This window comes from Lepisma saccharinum, chromosome 5, assembly GCF_977018435.1.
Source record: "Lepisma saccharinum chromosome 5, izLepSacc3.1, whole genome shotgun sequence".
Taxonomy (NCBI): Eukaryota; Metazoa; Arthropoda; class Insecta; order Zygentoma; family Lepismatidae; genus Lepisma; species Lepisma saccharinum.
This window is the reverse complement of record NC_139233.1, coordinates 41,499,973-41,508,095: the sequence shown is the minus strand read 5'-3', so window position 1 is coordinate 41,508,095 and position 8,123 is coordinate 41,499,973. Positions and strand designations below refer to the sequence as shown.

General features: G+C 41.7%; 1 non-coding gene across 1 annotated transcript; it reads left to right on the top strand.

Moving 5' to 3' along the window:
* The first annotated feature begins 7,583 nt into the window (after positions 1-7,583).
* TRNAT-GGU (transfer RNA threonine (anticodon GGU)) lies at positions 7,584-7,657 on the top strand. Its single transcript has one exon. It is a non-coding gene; the product is annotated as a tRNA-Thr (tRNA).
* Positions 7,658-8,123: the final 466 nt, after the last annotated feature.

Here is an 8,123-nt window from a genome sequence, read left to right as displayed (position 1 = left end):
TAAATTCTCTTTCGCTAGTAGATTATCATGAAGATGTACAACTTCCATTGTTGTAAGAGTTCCACTAATATATTAGAAAGCTGTAGGGAGAGAGACGATTTAATCTAGAGGTGAGATGCTTCGATAAATCTTGCACCAAGTATTTTTTCAATCAATGTATAGGTTAATATTGTGTATGTCATTTTATACATACATTTACGTTACGGAAATATTCTACCGGGTGATCCGTTTGAGATGTCAGAAAAGTAACCCGTTGTGTACAATAGGTTAATGTACGGTGGCTGTACTAGTGTATACATAAAACTCGAAAATTTCACATCCCATACGAGACATTTTGCGCTGTTGTGGAGTAACCACTCACTATCTTGATCTACCATGAACGCTAGCGCCACGCGGCTGAAGTCTGTAAACATGCACTCACTCAAAACTTACATCCTTTCTGCATATATTACAACAAACTGCTCAGATATACGTACATTAACCTATTGTACGTCACGGACATTGCCGGCTTGTAACGATTCCATTGAAAGTCAATCTATTCATTACAAGCCGGCAGTGTCCGTGACGTACACAACGGTTTACTTTTCTGACATCTCAAACGGATCACCCGAGATATTGTATCGTAAATTTGACCTACTTTTTAGTAAAAATTTAACCTGAAGGAGGGTGGCTTGAACAATGCAGATATATGATTTATGATTCCATGTTAATATATGAACTCACATATTCATACGATACCTCTATGTGTACATGAATTTATACATAATATTTATCACTTCGATTGTATTTAATTAAAATGGCATCTGTACATTCCACACACAAACACACACTTTTAGGGTACGTCGAAAAATCACAGAGAGGAGCCTTTTCCTGTCCTTTTCATTGCTTAAAAATAAATTGACATCCTGAAATGTGATTTTGATTAATATCAACACGTACTTCTACTCTAACTGCACAATTCGTATTCCGGTTCAGATATTTTTAGAATAATTAAATCAAGACGACTTAGGTGTGCAGGCCAAGATTTATCAGGATTCTTATTGGGAAACGTGATGGTAAGAAACCTGCAGGAAGATCAAGACGAAGATGGAGTGATAACGTTGAGATGGACCTAAGGGAAATCGGTAAGGACGGGAAAAAATGGATTGATCTTGTCCAGGATAGGGACTGATGGAAAGCTTGTGTTGGTGCAGCCATAAACCTTCGGGTTTAAGAAGGCTAGAGAGAGTTTCTCTACTCTAAATGCAATAAGCTCCGTACGAGAGTTGAATTACTTTGTAATCGCGCTGTATAAAAAAGTAACTTGCATGTAAGAAAGAGAGGTTGGGATAGTAACACAGCCTCATACTCGTCCAACTCACTGAAAGGGGTAACATCGTGTTCCACACTTATTTTGCCCGACATAAACTTACTCGCAATGGCAAGTCGAGCGGTATACGTATATCCCGGAAATATCATCTCTCTTCGCGTTGCAGTTCAATTTAGTGGTTTTCCGTGTCTTGGGAAAGTTCTCATTACGCCATACATTTCTCCAATTTGTTTTGCTTGTGTTTTTCGGAAGAGGAGGACGTTCAGCATGCATGGGGGTGCTTAGGCATAAGCGTAATTAGGGAGAAGGAGTTGGGTGGGGGGTGGATCCGAATGAGGTTGACAAACCACGGACGGTGAATGAAAATGAAGCGGATCCCTCGCACACGTCGAATGAATATTTCATGCCCTCATGGCACCGAAATTCGTAAAGCTTTCTCATTATGGCATCTTCATCTACCCCTGCTTGTCTCCCCTAATTACGACTGCGTCTTGAGGCAATTTGGGTTTTATTAACGGCTAGTTTGTGAAGGTTAAGTCTCCGTTTTGTTTCCAATTAGCACGGTTAGGTGTCAGGTAATTCGAGCTGGTGGCACAGGTTCGATCCTTGTCTCGACATCTTTCTATATTGTGTAGTGAAACTTCTCTATAGAGGGCGCCGATAGGGAAGGACACTTTTTTCATAAGTTTTATATTAATAGGGTTACCATTAAGCCATATAATATTTTATTTAAACAGTATAAAGGCAAACAACGGCTTGATATTCTATACAGTAAAAAGAAACTATGTAAAAGTGTTTCTAAAGAAAACGAGAAGGAAATTGCAAGATACTACAACACAAATACTCTATCTCGGTTATCTCTGGAGCAAGGCATCGCAGAGAAAGGGAGGAAATCGAGTGAGCAGAGCAAAGCAGTACACTCTGCTGGGAAGGCTGGTAACTGCCGTCGCTTTCCTCCCCTCCACGCAATCCCGTTCCCTCTCACGTGTTCATTGGTGGAGTCGTCTCGGGTCACTACTTGCGCAGAGACTTGATTCCGTTCGTTTGCTCCAGAGTATAGTAGCAAGATAAAAAAAAATATGGTCCCATGTACAGATTGTTTGAAAAGAAAGAAGTTTAAAATAAATTAAGCTCAGAGGCACAGCAGCCATTTAAGGGCCAGGACTTGACAACCGGGTTTTCGTTAGATTGTACGTGATTGAATCATCGTGTCCATCGCCGCTGTTTTCTGACTTTCGATATTAGACTACCCTACTATTGCTTTCAAGTAGCTTCCCAATTGTCCGCACGACGATGGGGTAACACCGAAATTCTGAAGATCTCTTCAGGATGCCTCAAAAACCGATTGTGCAAATAAAATGTTTTAATACGTATATTCCAAAATTTGAAGTATAAGGTCCTCAGAGTCTTTTAGATGTAAACCTTGCTGTTGAGGTATTTACAAAGGAAGTCGCAAACACGGATATCTTTCAATGCGGTGGCTACGAAATGTTGCAACCCCGGGAAATGATATGTCCTGGAAGCATGCTCTTGACAACTGCCATTGAAATCATTGGTGTATGAGATATTGCTCCATCCTGCTGAAACCACACCAACCTAACCGACGTCAGCTTAGTTCTTGTGCCAGTAAATTGCGTAATATCGAAACGCCGCAATCTGAATTAACGGTAGCAGTACGACAGTGTTCCTAGAAAAAAAATGGGCCAATGACTCCGAATTTAAGCATACCGTTACAGGTCGCTAATGCAACCTTTCCTAAGTATTCACTACAGATTCTTTACCTTTAAAAAAATGTCTCAGCGGTAACGTCCTATGCATAGCATTCCACTGCTCCATGGTAACTGAAATGGCAAGAGTAATAGCATGCACGCCGGACCCTGTGGCCGAGTGGTTAGCACATCGCGCTGCGACGCCAAGGGTCCCGGATTCGAATCCCGTTCGGGCTTGGTTGTTTGTGAATGTCCATTCATCAATTTCATCATTTCATCACTCATCCCCATATCCGCAAATTAGCCAAGAGGCACAAACACCATCTACCCTCCAGCCTAACTACTAGCGAACATAAAACTACCAGATATTTTTGCCGGACCCTGTACTTTTGTTGCTGAACGTAGAACACTGAAATATATATCAGAACCAGTGGCGGCGATTAGGAGGGGGCGAGGGTGGGCAGTTGCCTTCCATTTTTGCCCCCTCACAATGCTAAACCTTATATACGAGGGAAAATGAACTGTCTTTGCCTCCCTAGTTTTGGAAGCCAATCGCCGCCACTGATCAGAACACTAGGTGGAGGGATCGTTAGTCGATTATCCAACACGTTTAGTTTAGGTTAGCTCAGGTAACGTAAGGTTAAGTTATATTAGGTTAATAGTGATGGAGCTGTTAGCATTGATTGATTGATTGATTTTTATATTGTGAGCACTTCAGCACATAAGGCGGTCACGTTATACAGAGATAAACCCCTTAACTAAAACAAAATTGAGAGCAGGTCCCTAAGAAGAAAAGAAATAAGAGAATTTCTCTTAAAAACTTCCTTACTCGATTTTTAAAACTGACTCATTCATTCACTACTAAGCAAAAACTAAGACTTTACTGTCTGCGAGGACTTATCCTTACCTAGGTTAAAAGCTGAGGCTGTAAAGGTCGCACTCGGCATATACCAGGACAAACACGGGACAACACACACATAGCCGTACATATTATTATACTGGCGGTAGGTCCAGACCAGGAGCGTATATTCTAGGCTAGCTACGCTATCTGCGAAGCCTGAAGTCTAGATAATAAAATACAGTAGAAAAATCGATTAGAAATTGTAAGTAAAATCATTTGTATCAGTGAGATGATAATAGTGATTCTAGAGTTGGCAACCTGATTTCTTATGAGTTGGTAACCTGATTTCCTATGAGTTGGCAACCTGATTTCCTATGAGTTGGCAACCTGATTTCCTATGAGTTGGCAACCTGATGTCTTATGAGTTGGCAACCTGACTTCTTATGAGTTGGCAACGTGATTTCTTAGGAGTTGGTAAACTTATTTCTATTCATAGCGTAGGACCATGTGCCATAGTGATATAGCCCAGACCTTGGACTCAGTATACGTCACTGGTCCACACATCAGAGCCTCGTTGGCCTGCAAGAAAGCAATTACCTGGTGTACTACGAGGAAGTGAGGTTGACTTTTGTTGCTTACCAGGTCACATCCAGATGGAGCGGTTAGCATAGTTCACTACGACAAACCTAACCTCTCCATTCGACATGTTGAACTTCGGATCACATCCTGCTTAAATGTTTTGGTGTTTTCATTGTGCCGGAACAAGTTTTGGTAATTTTCTAGACAGCCAGAACACGAATTTCGCATAATAGTAATATTTAAAAAAATGCATAGTCTCATTTAAAAAGCAGGTTTTCGTGTCTTGGCTATTTCATCTAAAACCGCAATGTGGTCTCGTCAATTTGCTTTCGCTCATTGACAGCTTTCAAATTTTATGCTTAACGGATCCATTATTACATAGAAACGATACGAGATGGGAGGCTGTGCTCTCAAGATGAAAACTAGAACGTGATTGGAATTTAGATACAGGATCGCAGCCGAAAATGACGAAAGTATTTGCAACTCAAGCGTAAAATGAGACTAGCTTCTACATATACGAAACGATAGCATGCTTAAGTATTGTTTTGTCTCATCTCAGTACCGTCCCAATTATAATGATTCATTAATTATGTTTGTTATAATGGAAATTAACAAGCTTATCTCGTAGCGCTTGGATAGGTGATTCAGTTTCTCTGTAGTTCTTACTTGCAAGGTACAAGATGGGGTATAGACGTCACTGCAATCAGATTCAGGGTTCGAGATGTGTTCTTTTGTGGGCATTCCTTTGTGAGTCAATTTCAGACAGTCACCATACATCCTCAGCATCGTGATTAGGTAGATCGCCCTTATGCATAACGACGATTTACTGTCAGCTGTAGACGACTCGCTGTTATGATTACTAAATTTCAGACAGACAGTGTACTCCTATGGTAATTAACAAGTTAATGCTTCATTTAGGTGTCTCGACAGGAGCATGAGCATGGTGTGACCAGTGGGAGGAAAATGGTGGGGCTGTAGAACGAGAGAGAGAGAACAAGAGGAAAACTTAGAAAGATAGAGATAAAGGAAAAGAGAAACAAAAAGAGAAAGAGATATATATGTTGAGACAGAGATAGAAAGATAGTGAAACAGGGGAGAGAGAGAGAGAGAAGGAAAGAAAACAAATAGAAAAGAAGGGAGATAGGAAAAGTGAACGGAATATTGATTGAAAGAAAGTGAACGTGAGGTTACAGAAAGAAAACAGATAAACAGAAGTGATGAGAGGGAAAGGAAAAAGAGAAACAGAATATGAGAGAGATGGTTTTGAGATAGAGATAGGAAGAAAGTAAAGCGAGAGAGAGAGAGAGAGAGAGAGAGAGAGGAATATAGGAAAGAAAAAGAAAGAGGCGGGAGTGAGAAAAATGTAGAAGATGAAGAAAGGGAGGGTCTATACAGTTATAGTCACCGAAGCAAACCCCACCTGAAAACACTTCGTTCACTTTTGAGCCCATTCGAAGGAAATTCCCTGACAACAACAATGAGGGAAGGGTGGTGGTGGGGGGTACTTAGTCTAACCATTGTTCATCGTGCTCAGTTCTGCTTCAGTTTTTACCGAATACTTGTTAAATTGATAGATGTCATTCGGAGATCGTGCAGACTGAACGGGCACCGTTTTATGCTGAACACACATAACTAAAACAACAATATATGTTCCCCACTTAAAGGGACTCTCATTCCAGTGCCTCTACGTTGGTAGACCCGCACGAAAGCTGTAACAAACAACCGTCTCCCATTTCCAGCGGTTTTGCAGTCTATCGATTGGCCAGCCCAGAAGCGTCCTAAATCTTGAATCAGTGCGTGCAGGGGACTTTGACCAACATTCCGTTACCAATAACATGACCCATCCGCTCCCTGCCCACAGCCAATAGCAGACGCCAATTCATAACCTTTCAACCGGGAGGTACATGTCGATAACTATAATGCAAGGTCGATGCATCATTTTATACCGGTCAGTGCCAGTGCTAGAAATAATTCAGGATATGCAGTCTTCGTGAATGGTTCGTTTGCTGGATGTTGCAGATAGCTATGTGTAATGCATGAAGTCTACGAGACAAAAGAGGATGTCAAAGCTGGTGATTGGTCCACTTTGGACTCTGATAGGTTAATCGCAGGGCCGGCACAATAGAGATGCGAAAGGGTGCTTGCGCGCCCCTTGATTTTCTTCCGCACACCTTTTCATCATTCCTTTTTCAAAAGCTACGTTCGGTCGAAAACAGAAACTCTCACAATTTAGTACGATATGTCATGTCATATTGAGCTTCGAAATGTTAGGTTTTGAACTGTAGGCATGTTCTACTCTTACGGCGGGTAGCCCTCATGCTGGCAAAGGAAGTAGGGAGCGGTACTCCGCAAACAAACCAGACAACAGCAATGGCGCCGAGAGTTGCGACGTCGTTCTACAGCCTGCTGCATTTCTTATGGCACTGGATTGGTCGCTTCGCCGCTCCCCACTTCCCTTTCCAGCATGTAGGTCGCCCGCCTTAAGGGTAGAAAAGACCTATACATACAACAGGCAAGCATCGATACTGCTCTGAAAGAGATGCCGCATTTACTTCCTTGTACTGGCGGCAATCTCTTATAAAGATAAGCAGCAGTTGTCTTTCCTTCGTAAACATTGTTCTTAAGAATTGTGTGGTTTGATTAAAGTTTTCAATAATTGGGTGGTTGCTTGAGTTTAAGTCCACTTTATGCACAGAAAGGCTAATCGGGACTGCACCTATGGTAAACTGGATCCGAACCACAATGTGCCTCCACCGGGAATCGAACCCAGGTCCCCTTCATTACAAGGCAACGACCTTACCACTACACCACCAGGATGGCCGGTTTCCGTTAATTGCCTGTAGCTCCATGTGATAAATGGTTTCATTTTTACTATCATAGAATAATAACAGTGCCTTTCACGGTCATTGGTATTTGATGTGGTGGCTAAAAGTGTTTCATATTCTAGTTTCAACATCGTAGCCCCCCCCTCCTAAATTTCATTCCGGACCCCTTCATCACCCCAATATGATTAATCCTGACGCCATCGCTGGTTAATGGGGACTGGATCTTTCTACTTCCGAAAAGAAAGTTCTTCTCGAACACAAGTATGATGTTACAAATTCTGAAAAAAAATATGAGTTGAGAATTCCTTCTAGAGTACTGGGTCTCCCCATGGCGCAGTGGTAGCGTCATTGCCTGGTAATCAAGGGGTCCCGGGTTCGATACCCGGTGGAGGCACAAGTGGTTCTGATCCCACTTTAAACTGTAGGTCCAGTCCCGATTAGCCTTACTGTGCATAAAGTGGACTCAAAACACCAAATCAAACCAAACCTTCTAGAGTACTGACATGAATATTCGTGTGGTTTGCTATCTCTATTGTCTTGATATTTATGATGGTTTTATGTCAACGCAAAGCTTTTTTTTAACTTATTAAGAATGGACTCAGGATCGAACTTAAGTTTGTAATCACAGAAATAGGGCTGAGCCCACGCTGATGTATCGGTATTGGCTTATACCAGTGGTATCGGTAACGGAAGCTATCGGTTGCGATTTATTTACCGGTACCAGCCGACAGTTTTCCTGCAACAACAATTAGAGAATATATATAGATATAGGGTTATATCCTATGACTTCACCCTACCGGTGTGTTAAATATGTTTCCACAGTGTACTGTCGCTTTAAATATGCTTTCCAACGAAAAATC